Source organism: Prionailurus bengalensis, unplaced genomic scaffold, assembly GCF_016509475.1.
Source record: "Prionailurus bengalensis isolate Pbe53 unplaced genomic scaffold, Fcat_Pben_1.1_paternal_pri Un_scaffold_110, whole genome shotgun sequence".
NCBI classification, from domain to species: domain Eukaryota; kingdom Metazoa; phylum Chordata; class Mammalia; order Carnivora; family Felidae; genus Prionailurus; species Prionailurus bengalensis.
In genome coordinates this window covers 17,082-29,955 of record NW_025091206.1, presented here as the reverse complement: position 1 = coordinate 29,955, position 12,874 = coordinate 17,082, and the positions used below count along the sequence as shown (strand labels likewise).

At 38.0% G+C, this 12,874-nt stretch overlaps 1 pseudogene; it reads left to right on the top strand.

Annotated features, from left to right (window-relative positions):
- Positions 1 to 498: 498 nt before the first annotated feature.
- The window catches only part of LOC122478614, a 29,016-nt pseudogene continuing 16,640 nt past the window's right edge, over positions 499 to 12,874 (top strand).

Sequence of the window (12,874 nt, the reverse complement as noted above, 5' to 3'; positions counted from 1 at the left end):
TTTAAAGTATGAATGTGAATAAGACAGAGATGGGAATTTAACTTGAGGAAAATGTAGGGTTGCAGGAGAAATTACGTATGACAGGGAGAAGTAAACAGTTAGTTTGCTTTAAGAAAGGCTCTGTGGGAAAGAAGTGTTTGCAGATCCAAGAAAGAGAGGGGAAATCTGATGAAGTAAGTTCTTAAAGTACATAGAAAGGAGAGATAGCAAGAAAATTGTTGGAAAACTAACCCTAAGAAGGAAAAGGTATTTCATTCTCTGAAATTGGAGTAGAAAGTGAGATAAATCCTAGTATCACTGAATATGAAGAATCTGTGATAGAGGGTAAAGAGGGGCAGCAAAGAAGTTTCATGACTGCTGACTTGTTTTCTCACTGAGGAAATAATCCAAGACATCTGTTGAAGTTAAAGGATAGTAGCTTGGTAACACTGGGGCAGCCACAACAAAAAAGGGACCTGGAGCCAACAGGAAAGAAAAAGGTATCAGACATTAATAAGTATGCAGCCAGCACTTCCTTTTGTGGGCCACAGTGAGAGTGGAAAGTGCGCCCCAAAGGCCTCAGGCACACTGGGAGAGTACAAGGTGATAGAGCACTGCCTGCCTACCCCAAATGCCATACTCTGCGCCTCTATCACGTGCACATCTTTGTACATAATCATGCTGTCAACAAGTTCCACTTCTGGTACTTTGTCTCTGAGCTGAAGAAGATGAATATATCTTCAAGGGAAATTGTCTACTATGGACAGGTGTTTCAGAAATACCCCCATGTGGGTCAAGAACTTTGGCACCTGTCTGTGCCATGACTCCCCAGTGGCACTCACAATATGTACCAAGAGTACTGGACCTGACCACTGCAGGTGCTGTTACCCAGTGCTACTGAGACATGGACACCTGGCATTGCACCTGGGCCCACTCGATCCAGATTATAAAGGTGGAGGAGACTGCAGCCAGCAAGTGCCTACCAGCAGCCAACCAACTCCATGACTCTACGATCAAGTTCCCACTGACCCACCAGGTCTTGCATGGCCAATAGAAGCCATGTTTTACCATGAAGAGGCCCAAGATCTTCTTTCAGATACAGAGCTGCCCTGTCCCTAGGTCTGCCCAAGAAATGCCTTGGGAAAACCAAAAACCCAAAAAGCCAAACAAACCAACAAACAAAAAAACCTAAACAAAACAAAACAGAGAGAGAGAGAGAGAGAGAGAGAGAGAATGCAGTTAAGGCAGAAGATTCTACACTCATAACCCTAAAGGATCTGATCAGTATAGCTATGTCATGTTTCTGTAGAAGTCCTAAGCGTCTGAGATGACAAGGAGACACATAAAACTCTTGGACCAATCCCTGTTATCAATGGCAAGTTTTCTGTGGTGAAAGGTGAAGAGGAACAAACGAATAAAAAGTCTTAAGCGAGCACAATTGAAATGAGCGATGACTGTGTCCAGGCCACATAAACAGGAAAACAAAGCCTGCTACAGAATGACCCATTAAAGGAGCTCGATTTCTAGGTCACTGGAGATAGGGAATGGAGAAGACAGGTGGAGATGTAAGGGTGGGGTGGGGTGGGGGATGGCAGCTACGCTCAGTAGCAGTGCCACCGAAGGAATTTGAAGGTTGGAAAGGTAGAGGGTTTCAGATAAAGTGTTTTAAGATTTTGGAAACCAAACAATTATAAAAGATAGTGAGATGCAGCCAATGATGTAGAAATTTGTCCTTGAAGTTGGGCAGTGTTATGGAGGGAAGTAACTAGAGAAGAGTCCAAGACCCTAGTGGCCAGGAAAGGTGTTACATGTTAACAGGAGATTAACTTTAAAAAGATTACTAAATATTAGTTGTCCTATTTTCTCAGGCCAAATAAGATTTCTAGTACACTATAAAAAGAAGGAAGAAGAAGAAAACCCCTTTAATGTTTCATATTATAGTTCAGAAAACTTACATTATTGTATACCAATTTCATTAAACTGCAGTGAGATTTATTTTTACAGAATGCTCATATGCTACAGATAGACATTACCTTCTGAAGAAGATGTCAAATAGACTTGTTTATGCCCAGAGAAGCCACGTATGTAGAAAAAGCCTCACCCATCTACTACAGTTTCTGGAAAAGAGCTGAACAATTGGTGGTTACTACTGATGGAATTTAAAACAGATTCAAAAGATATAAGAAGCTACATTGTTAAAGGAATGGTATATAATTCTTGTGCTTCTTTACGTATGAGATCTTTTCTAAAAATTTTTTTGATGTTTAGTTATTTGTGAGAGAGAGAGAGAGAGAGAGAGAGAGAGACAGCGCAAACAGGGGGAGACACAGAATCCGAAGTAGGCTCCGAGCTCTGAGCTGTCAGCACACAGCCCTACACGGGGCTTGAACTCATTGACCGCGAGATCATGACCTGAGCTGAAGTCCAGTGCTTAACCAACTGAGCCACCCAGGTGCCCCTCTAGGTATAAGATTCTTAATTTAAAAAGTAACTGCATAAATCTCGTGACCCTAGGAAATACTTGGTTACACTGAAGCTTTATTTAGCCCTGAAAAGAAATTCAGTGTTCTCTCTTGGTAAAATTTTGAAGAATCACTCATTAGACCTAATTGTTCTTCCAGAACGTCTGGCTGTTAGAGGTAATTTAGTAGGACAGAAAATAAAATATACTCGCAGATTACTTGCTACAAATAAGATTGTACTCTCTGTCTGTATCGTGAAACATTAAATCATATTTCCAAAGAGAGAAGTTACCGGATTATCTCCTTGAGAAAATACATGTGTGTTAATTCTTAACATCTTAACTCTACATTTGGGAAGACCTTATTTTAAGGTTTGACTTTTTCCTGCTGCTGATCATAGACCTGAGGACAATAATCAGAACCACTAACATAAGATGACAAAGAAATGCCATAAAAAATACTTACATAAGATATACCAGGAAAACAAACAAACAAACAAACAAACAAACAAAATACTTGTTTTTTCTGGGCAGTCTTATTGTGATATGTAGAATTTTTACAAAGATTAGGTGATTTTGAGTGGTGTTTACAACTAAAAGATGGGAAAAAAATCAACATTTTTAAAAATTTTACTTTTCTTCTGGAATCCTCAGGCAATATTATAACTGACTCATTTAACTCATCTGAATTAGTTTTTAATAAGCTCTCAAAGGTGGACCAATTGTCTCTAGTTTCTCCTGGGAACTGGAGATAATTAAATGAAGGTGAGATCCAAACTCCTAAGGGTATTTTTTGGCTAATTTTTGAGACTTCTTTTTTTTTTCTTTTTTTTTTTTTCAACGTTTTTTTATTTTATTTTTGGGACAGAGAGAGACAGAGCATGAACGGGGGAGGGGCAGAGAGAGAGGGAGACACAGAATCGGAAACAGGCTCCGGGCTCTGAGCCATCAGCCCAGAGCCCGACGCGGGGCTCGAACTCACGGACCGCGAGATCGTGACCTGGCTGAAGTCGGACGCTTAACCGACTGCGCCACCCAGGCGCCCGAGACTTCTTACTTCTAACTAATTTCCCTTAGATCTACATACCATTCTGACCCCACATCTACCATGGGTGATTAAGAGTTCTGCTTGCTTCTTTCACTATCAATAGGAATAACTCATATTTCAAACTTAGAATTTACCTGCAAAACTGAAAAACTTGTCAGTTATTATCTACCATTACACTCTGTCATATTCACACACAAAAAAATCGTTTATTGATTTCATATGTAACCAATGATGGGTTTTACATTCTTAGCTACTAACCAACCACTCCTTTTGATTTTGGCATATTGTTAGAATTTAGAATTCAAACCCAATCCCTTACTCTTGTCTCTCACCTTCCACATATCTATTGGCATAATCAGAAATTATGAATAGGTCATGTTTGAGAACCTAGAACTCTCTGCATGTCATTTAACAGCCACCAGTCATGTATAGTTATTGGGCCCTTGAAATGTGTCACTACTCTGAACTGAGATGTGCTGTAAGTTTAAAATATAAAGCAGGTATTTAGGTCCTCGTACAAAAAAAGGTAAAATATCTCATTAATTTTTATAATGGTTTGATGTTGACATAGTAATAGTTTTATATATTTGCTAAAATACAACATTGAAATATTTTATAGTGTATATAGTATAGTAGTCTGGCTATAAAAATTTTTAAATTACATATGTGATTCACATTCCATTTCCCATTACAATTTTATTGAACAATACTGCCCTAGCACAACGTTTGAAATTAGCATTCTCAGTAAATGTTGTATCCTACAAAAGAAAGCAGATTTGGAAAATGTTACAGGACACCCTACTATCTGCCCCACCATTTCTCATGAGTTGGGCTCATTCTTTCTCTTTGAAAATAACCAAGATTTTTTTTTCTTTTTTAATGTGTATTTCTTTTGAGAGAGGGGAAGAGGGAGGGATAGAGAGAATCCTAAGCAGGCTCCAGGCTGTCAGAGCTGAGCACAGCATGGGGCTCAGTAGCACGACTGTGAGATCATGAGCTGAGCCCAAATCAAGAGTTAGATGCTTAACCTACTGAGCCACCCAGGTGCCCCCCAAATAACCAAGATTTTCAAACAGCTGTTTAAAAGGTATACCAACAATTAGCAAGATTTTAAAACAGCTGTTTAAAAGTATGGATTGACAAGAACCAAGTTTTAAAGTGTTTTAGAGTGTAAGCCAATAATTGTAGTCTTTCTACTACTCACAATGTCATGTGTTATTCTGTAGTCATAACATTCAAAATATCCGAGGAGGTACGAAGTTGAATAGAACCTCTGCATCTTCTATCTCTAGCATTCTTTAGACAGTAAAACAGTTATGCATAGGCGGACCACATTTAAAAAACCAAGGCTCTCACATATTTACTCCTCTGGTCACAAATGTGCAATGATTTCCCAGGCAGTACTGTCCACATGTATAGAAACAGAAGCTTACCTTACATTACCTCCTCAATAACTAATAATGACTTGTCCCTACCAATAACACTACAATCATGGGATACAGCTTGGACAGGGTCATGTTTTATAAATGCTGTCTTTAAGAAAAAGAGTAAAGTGGCTACTAGCTCACAAATTGGGTATGAATGCCAGTTAATCATTTTTTATTTAAAGAATGCTTATAGTCTTCATCAAGCCTCAAAGTCCTAGTAGATCACAGAATTGAATATGGATACTGAAAAAAAAAATACTAAAAAGCAATAAAAAATAAGGCAAATTATATAAATATGCAATTAAGAAACAAGATTCAGAAGGAATAATACATTTGTTTTAAAAGTTCTTTTTCACGGTGCCTGGGTAGCTCAGTCGGTTAAGCATCTGACTCGACTTCAAGCTCAGGTCATGTTCTCATGGTTAATGGGTTCAAGCCCTGTATCCACCTCTGCTCTGACAGCTTGGAGCCTGCTTGGGATTCTCTCTCTCTGTGCCCCTCCCCCACTTGCTCTTTCTTTCTCAAAATAAATAAAAATAAACCTTAAAAAATAAATTAAATAAATAAAGTTCTTTTCTCATTTACTAGAAATGAAATGCAAATTAAAATATGACATGATTTTTGTCAATCTAGTCAGCATTTTTTAAAATTTGACCTTTATTTTTATACAGCAGTTTTATATTCATACAAACTGCAGGGCTTATCGTAGTTATATATTGTAGGGGTTTGAACAAATATATAATGACATACATCCATCAGTACAGTATCATAAAGAGTATTTTCATTGCCCTAAAAATCCTCTATGATCTTATTCATCCTTCCCTGCCCAGAACCCTTGGCCACCACAGATCATTTTATTGCCTACATAATTTTGATTTTTCCACAATGTCATAGAGTTGGAATCACCCGGTACATAGCCTTTTCAGATTGGCCTCTTCCACTTAGTAATATGCATGTATGTTTCCTCCATGTCTTTTCATGGCATGATAGGTTTTTGTTTTTGTTTTTGTTTTTGTTTTTGTTTTTGTTTTTGTTTTTGTTTTTGTTTTTTCAGCACTGGATAATATTATAAGGTGGCTTGCACGTTTTGCTGAATTAGAGTAAATGTGCTACAAACATCCAAGTACAGGTTTTTGTGTGGGTGTAAATCTTTAACATAAACTTTGAACTCCTTTGGATAAATACCAAATAGCATATTGCTGGAGACTGTGATTCTTTTTTTTAATTATTTTAAATGTTTATTTATTTTATGAGAGAGACAGAGTGTGATCAGGGAAAGGGCAGCAGAACCTGAAGCAGGCTCCAGGCTCTGAGGTGTCAGCACAGAGCCCAACTTAAGGCTTGAACCCATGATCTATAAGATTATGACCTAAGATGGACTCGGATACCTAACTGATTGAGCCACCCAGGTGCCCCACTACGATTAGTTTTGTAAGAAAACACCAAACTGGGTTCCACAGTGGCTGCATCATTTTACATTCTTACTAGCAATAAATCAGAGTTCCCATTGTTCCACATCCTTGCTAGCATTTGGTGTTTTGGATTTTGGCCATTCTAATAGGTGTGTAGTGGTACATTGTTTTCATTTGTAATTCCCTGATGACATATAATGTGAAGCATCCGCTTAGATACTTATTTGCCATCTTTCTATCTTCTTTGGTGAAGTGTCTGTTGAGGTCTTTGGTCCATATTTTAATTAAGTTTTTTGTTTTCTTATTGTTGAGATTTAAGTGTTCTTTGCATATTTTAGAAAACAGTCATTTATGAGAATGTATTTTTTAATTATTTTCTCCCAATGTTTTACTTATCTTCTCATTTTCTTGACATTATCTTTCACAGAGCAAGAGGCTTCAATTTCAATATTTATCCAGTTTGTCATTTATTTCTTTCATGGATGGTGTCTTTAGTGTTGTATCTAAAAAGTCATTACCAGGTAGCATCTTTTAAATATATGTATATATATTATAAATGATCTAATTTGCGAAGACTAATGTATACAGATACTTACAATTTTGTCTGAAATGGAAAAAAGAACAACATACTTGAATTATGTGGAAATTTTAAATAAATTACAGCATATTCAAAGACTGAAATATCACGTATGCATCAAACTTATTGAGAATATTCTAAGATAGGAAATTATCTATAATAAAATTTTAAAATAAAAGTCAAAAACCCTGATATACTCAATTTAAAAAATGATATTTATAGAAAGGCTAGAGTAAATTAAAATATACAAAATGTTTTCTCTGAATAGCAGGATTATGGATGCTTTCAATATTATTTTAACAATTTAATTTTCAAGTTTTCCAATTTTTTTAAATTATAAAAATACAAAAAAAAATCACCCTTTTAATCAGATCAAATGATGAGACAGTTTATATACTGAAGTCTCTGAACAATGCTGATGATATGACTGACATGTAAACTTTAAGTATTCTCCCAATTTTATCAAGTCTCTTATCAGGGAGAAGAAGGAAAATTGACAATTCTAATTATATTAAAGGTTTCATCACTGCAGATCCTTACATTCTCTGAAACTTCTATGCCTAACGCACTTTTTTGTTTCACAATACTTAAACATATAAATTTTGTTTGTTTCAAATACATTAATATATAAATACCAGAAGCACAGAACATACAAAATATTTTTCAATATGCACCAAAATTGGGCAAATTTGATTCGAGCTTCTAAGGTCCCAGGTAAAAGACCTATTCATTTGCTTACCAGTTCTTTTTTTTTTTTTTAAACCTATTTATTTATTTAAATATAATTTGTCAAACTGGCTTCCATAAAACATCCAGTGCTCACCCCCAACACGTGCCCTCCTCATTGCCCATCACTCACTTCCCCTCCCTGCTCCCCACCCATTTGCTTGTTCTCTGTATTTAAGAGTCTCCTATGGTTTGCCTCCCTCCCTCTCTGTAACTTTTTTTTTCCCCTTCCCCTCCCCCATGGTCTTCTGTTAAGTTTCTCAGGATCCACATACGAGTGAAAACATGTGCTATCCGTCCTTCTTTGTCTGACTTATTCCATTTAGCATAATACCCTCCAGTTCCATCCACATTGCCGCAAATGGCCAGGTTTAATTCTTTGTCATTGCCAAGTAATACTCCGTTGTAAACATAAACCACATCTCCTTTATCCATTCATCAGTTGATGGACATTTGGGCTCTCCCCATAATTTGGCCTTTGTTTGAAAGTGCTGCTATAAACATTGGGGGACAAGTGCCCTTATGCATCAGCACTCCTGTATCCATTGGGTAAATTCCCAACAGTGCTATTGCTGGGTCATAGGATAGTTCTATTTTTAATTTTTTGAGGAACTTCCATACTGTTTTCCAGAGCAGCTGCACCACTTTGCATTCCCACCACCAGTGCAAGAGGGTTCCCGTTTCTCCACATCCTCTCCAGCATCTATAGTCTCCTGATTTGTTCATTTTAGCCACTCTAACCGGCGTGAGGTGGTATCTGAGTGTGGTTTTGATTTGTATTTCCCTGATGAAGAGCGACATTGAGCATCTTTTCATGTGTATGTTGGCCATCTGGATGTCTTTGGAAAAGTGTCTATTCGTGTCTTCTGCCCCTTTCTTCACTGGATTATTGGTTTTAAAAAACCTGTATTTATTTTGAGAGACTGTGTGAGTGGGGGAGGAGGGAGACAGAGAATTCTAAGCAGCTTCCATGCTGTCATCACAGAGCCCAACCTGGACTTGATCTCAACGACTCTGAAATCATGACCTAAGCCAAAACCAAGAATCAGACACTAACCGACTGAGCCACCCAGGTGCCCCTGACATGGTAATTCTTGAATATGTTGCTTCAGAACAAAGAAATCTGCTTTCCTGTCCTAAATGTTCTGGATATTTTCTTCTTACACTATATGTGGATATTGTCATAATACAAGTAATGTCATCCTGATGGATTTCTAGGGTATACCCAGTTTTTCCCCTTAGTACGGTGATATAAAATCTTTTGAAAGGGCATGCAGGTTTTTTACTCAAATAAGTCAAGGTAATTAAGGTAGATAAGAAATAAAAAGTACTTTGATGTATAAAATAAGATGGCTTTAGGAAATGGTGGCATCCTAGAATTCTAATTTATGGTAACAGTGTTTGTCCCATGCTCCCAGTTGATGTCTGTTTTATAGGAAATCAATTTTATGGGCTCTGTTTAAACACAATGCAGAAGTAGAGAGAAAAATTGTAATTCAAATGTCTGGCTGGCTCCACTCATGATGCCATGCCCCTGAGTGTGACACTGCCGATGTGAATGTCCTGTGCCCACTGTCCTTCTCAGAGCACATCTTGACCCATGGATAGGAGCTGTGCTTTTTTTTTTTTCTTTCAATATATGAAATTTATTGTCAAATTGGTTTCCATACAACATCCAGTGCTCATCCCAAAAGGTGCCCTCCTCAATACCCATCACCCACCCTCCCCTCCCTCCCATCCCCCCCCCCATCAACCCTCAGTTTGTTCTCAGTTTGTAAGATTCTCTTATGCTTTGGCTCTCACCCACTCTAACCTCTTTTTTTTTTGTCCTTCCCCTCCCCCATGGGTTCCTGTTAAGTTTCTCAGGATCCACATAAGAGTGGAAACATATGGTATCTGTCTTTCTCTGTATGGCTTATTTCACTTAGCATCACACTCTCCAGTTCCATCCACGTTGCTACAAAGGGCCATATTTCGTTCTTTCTCATTGCCATGTAGTACTCCATTGTGTATATAAGCCACAATTTCCTTATCCATTCATCAGCTGATGGACGTTTAGGCTCTTTCCATAATTTGGCTATTGTTGAGAGTGCTGCTATAAACATTGGGGTACAAGTGCCCCTATGCATCAGTACTCCTGTATCCCTTGGGTAAATTCCTAGCAGTGCTATTGCTGGGTCATAGGGTAGGTCTATTTTTAATTTTCTGAGGAACCTGCACACTGTTTTCCAGAGTGGCTGCACCAGTTTGCATTCCCACCACCAGTGGAAGAGGGTTCCCGTTTCTCCACATCATCGCCAGCATCTATAGTCTCCTGATTTGTTTATTTTGGCCACTCTGACTGGCGTGAGGTGATATCTGAGTGTGGTTTTGGTTTGTATTTCCCTGATGAGGAGCGACGTTGAGCATCTTTTCATGTGCCTGTTGGCCATCCGGATGTCTTCTTTAGAGAAGTGTCTATTCATGTTTTCTGCCCATTTCTTCACTGGGTTATTTGTTTTTCAGGTGTGGAGTTTGGTGAGCTCTTTATAGATTTTGGATACTAGCCCTTTGTCCGATATGTCATTTGCAAATATCTTTTCCCATTCCATTGGTTGCCTTTTAATTTTGTTGGTTGTTTCTTTTGCTGTGCAGAAGCTTTTTATCTGCATAAGGTCCCAGTAATTCATTTTTGCTTTTAATTCCCTTGCCTTTGGGGATGTGTCGAGAAAGAGATTGCTATGGCTGAGGTCAGAGAGGTCTTTTCCTGCTTTCTCCTCTAAGGTTTTGATGGTTTCCTGTCTCACATTCAGGTCCTTTATCCATTTTGAGTTTATTTTGTGAATGGTGTCAGGAAGTGGTCTAGTTTCACCCTTCTGCACGTTGCTGTCCAGTTCTCCCAGCACCATTTGTTAAAGAGACTGTCTTTTTTCCATTGGATGTTCTTTCCTGCTTTGTCAAAGATGAGTTGGCCATACGTTTGTCGGTCTAGTTCTGGGGTTTCTATTCTATTCCATTGGTCTATGTGTCTGTTTTTGTGCCAATACCATGCTGTCTTGACGACAGCTTTGTAGTAGAGGCTAAAGTCTGGGATTGTGATGTCTCCTGCTTTGGTCTTCTTCTTCAAAATGACTTTGGCTATTCGGGGCCTTTTGTAGTTCCACATGAATTTTAGAATTGCTTCTTCTAGCTTCGAGAAGAATGCTGGTGCAATTTTGATTGGGATTCCATTGAATGTGTAGATAGCTTTGGGTAGTATTGACATTTTGACAATATTTATTCTTCCAATCCATGAGCAGGGAATGTCTTTCCATTTCTTTAAATCTTCTTCAATTACCTTCATAAGCTTTCTATACTTTTCAGCATACAGATCTTTTACATCTTTGGTTAGATGTATTCCTAGGTATTTTATGCTTCTTGGTGCAATTGTGAATGGGATCAGTTTCTTTATTTGTCTTTCTGTTGCTTCATTGTTAGTGTATAAGAATGTAACTGATTTCTGTACATTGATTTTGTATCCTGGCAACTTTGCTGAATTCATGTATCAGTTCTAGCAGACGTTTGGTGGAGTCATCTGCAAAAAGCGAAAGCTTGACTTCATCTTTGCCAATTTGGATGCCTTTGATTTCCTTTTGTGGTCTGATTGCTGATGCTAGAACTTCCAACACTATGTTAAACAACAGCGGTGAGAGTGGGCATCCCTGTCGTGTTCCTGATCTCAGGGAAAAAGCTCTCAGTTTTCCCCCATTGAGGATGATGTTAGCTGTGGGCTTTTCTAAAATGGCTTTGATGATGTTTAAGTATGTTCCTTCTATCCCGACTTTCTCAAGGGTTTTTATTAAGAAAGGGTGCTGAATTTTGTCAAAGGCCTTGTCTGCATCGATTGACAGGATCATATGGTTCTTATCTTTTCTTTTATTAATGTGATGTATCACGTTGATTGATTTGCGAATGTTGAACCAGCCCTGCATCCCAGGAATGAATCCCACTTGATCATGGTGAATAATTCTTTTTATATGCTGTTGAATTCGATTTGCTAGTATCTTATTGAGAAGTTTTTCATCCATATTCATCAGGGATATTGGCCTGTCGTTCTCTTTTTTTACTGGGTCTCTGTCTGGTTTAGGAATCAAAGTAATACTGGCTTCATAGAATGAGTCTGGAAGTTTTCCTTCCCTTTCTATTTCTTGGAATAGCTTGAGAAGGATAGGTATTATCTCTGCTTTAAACATCTGGTAGAACTCCCCTGGGAAGCCATCTGGTCCTGGACTCTTATTTGTTGGGAGATTTTTGATAACCGATTCAATTTCTTCACTGGTTATGGGTCTGTTCAAGCTTTCTAGTTCCTCCTGATTGAGTTTTGGAAGAGTGTGGGTGTTTAGGAATTTGTCCATTTCTTCCAGGTTGCCCAATTTGTTGGCATATAATTTTTCATAGTATTCCCTGATAACTGTTTGTATCTCTGAGGGATTGGTTGTAATAATTCCATTTTCATTCATGATTTTATCTATTTGGGTCATCTCCCTTTTCTTTTTGAGAAGCCTGGCTAGAGGTTTATCAATTTTGTTTATTTTTTAAAAAAACCAACTCTCGGTTTCGTTGATCTGCTCTACAGTTTTTTTAGATTCTATATTGTTTATTTCTGCTCTGATCTTTATTATTTCTCTTCTTCTGCTGGGTTTAGGCTGCCTTTGCTGTTCTGCTTCTATTCCCTTTAGGTGTGCTGTTAGATTTTGTATTTGGGATTTTTCTTGTTTCTTGAAATAGGCCTGGATTGCAATGTATTTTCCTCTCAGGACTGCCTTCGTTGCGTCCCAAAGCGTTTGGATTGTTGTATTTTCATTTTCGTTTGTTTCCATATATTTTTTAATTTCTTCTCTAATTGCCTGGTTGACCCACTCATTCTTTAGTAGGGTGTTCTTTAACCTCCATGCTTTTGGAGGTTTTCCAGACTTTTTCCTGTGGTTGATTTCAAGCTTCATGGCATTGTGGTCTGAAAGTATGCATGGTATCATTTCAATTCTTGTATACTTATGAAGGGCTGTTTGGTGACCCAGTATATGATCTATCTTGGAGAATGTTCCATGTGCACTCGAGAAGAAAGTATATTCTGTTGCTTTGGGATGCAGAGTTCTAAATATATCTGTCAAGTCCATCTGATCCAATGTGTCATTCAGGCCCCTTGTTTCTTTATTGACCGTGTGTCTAGATGATCTATCCATTTCTGTAAGTGGAGTGTTAAAGTCCCCTGCAATTACCACATTA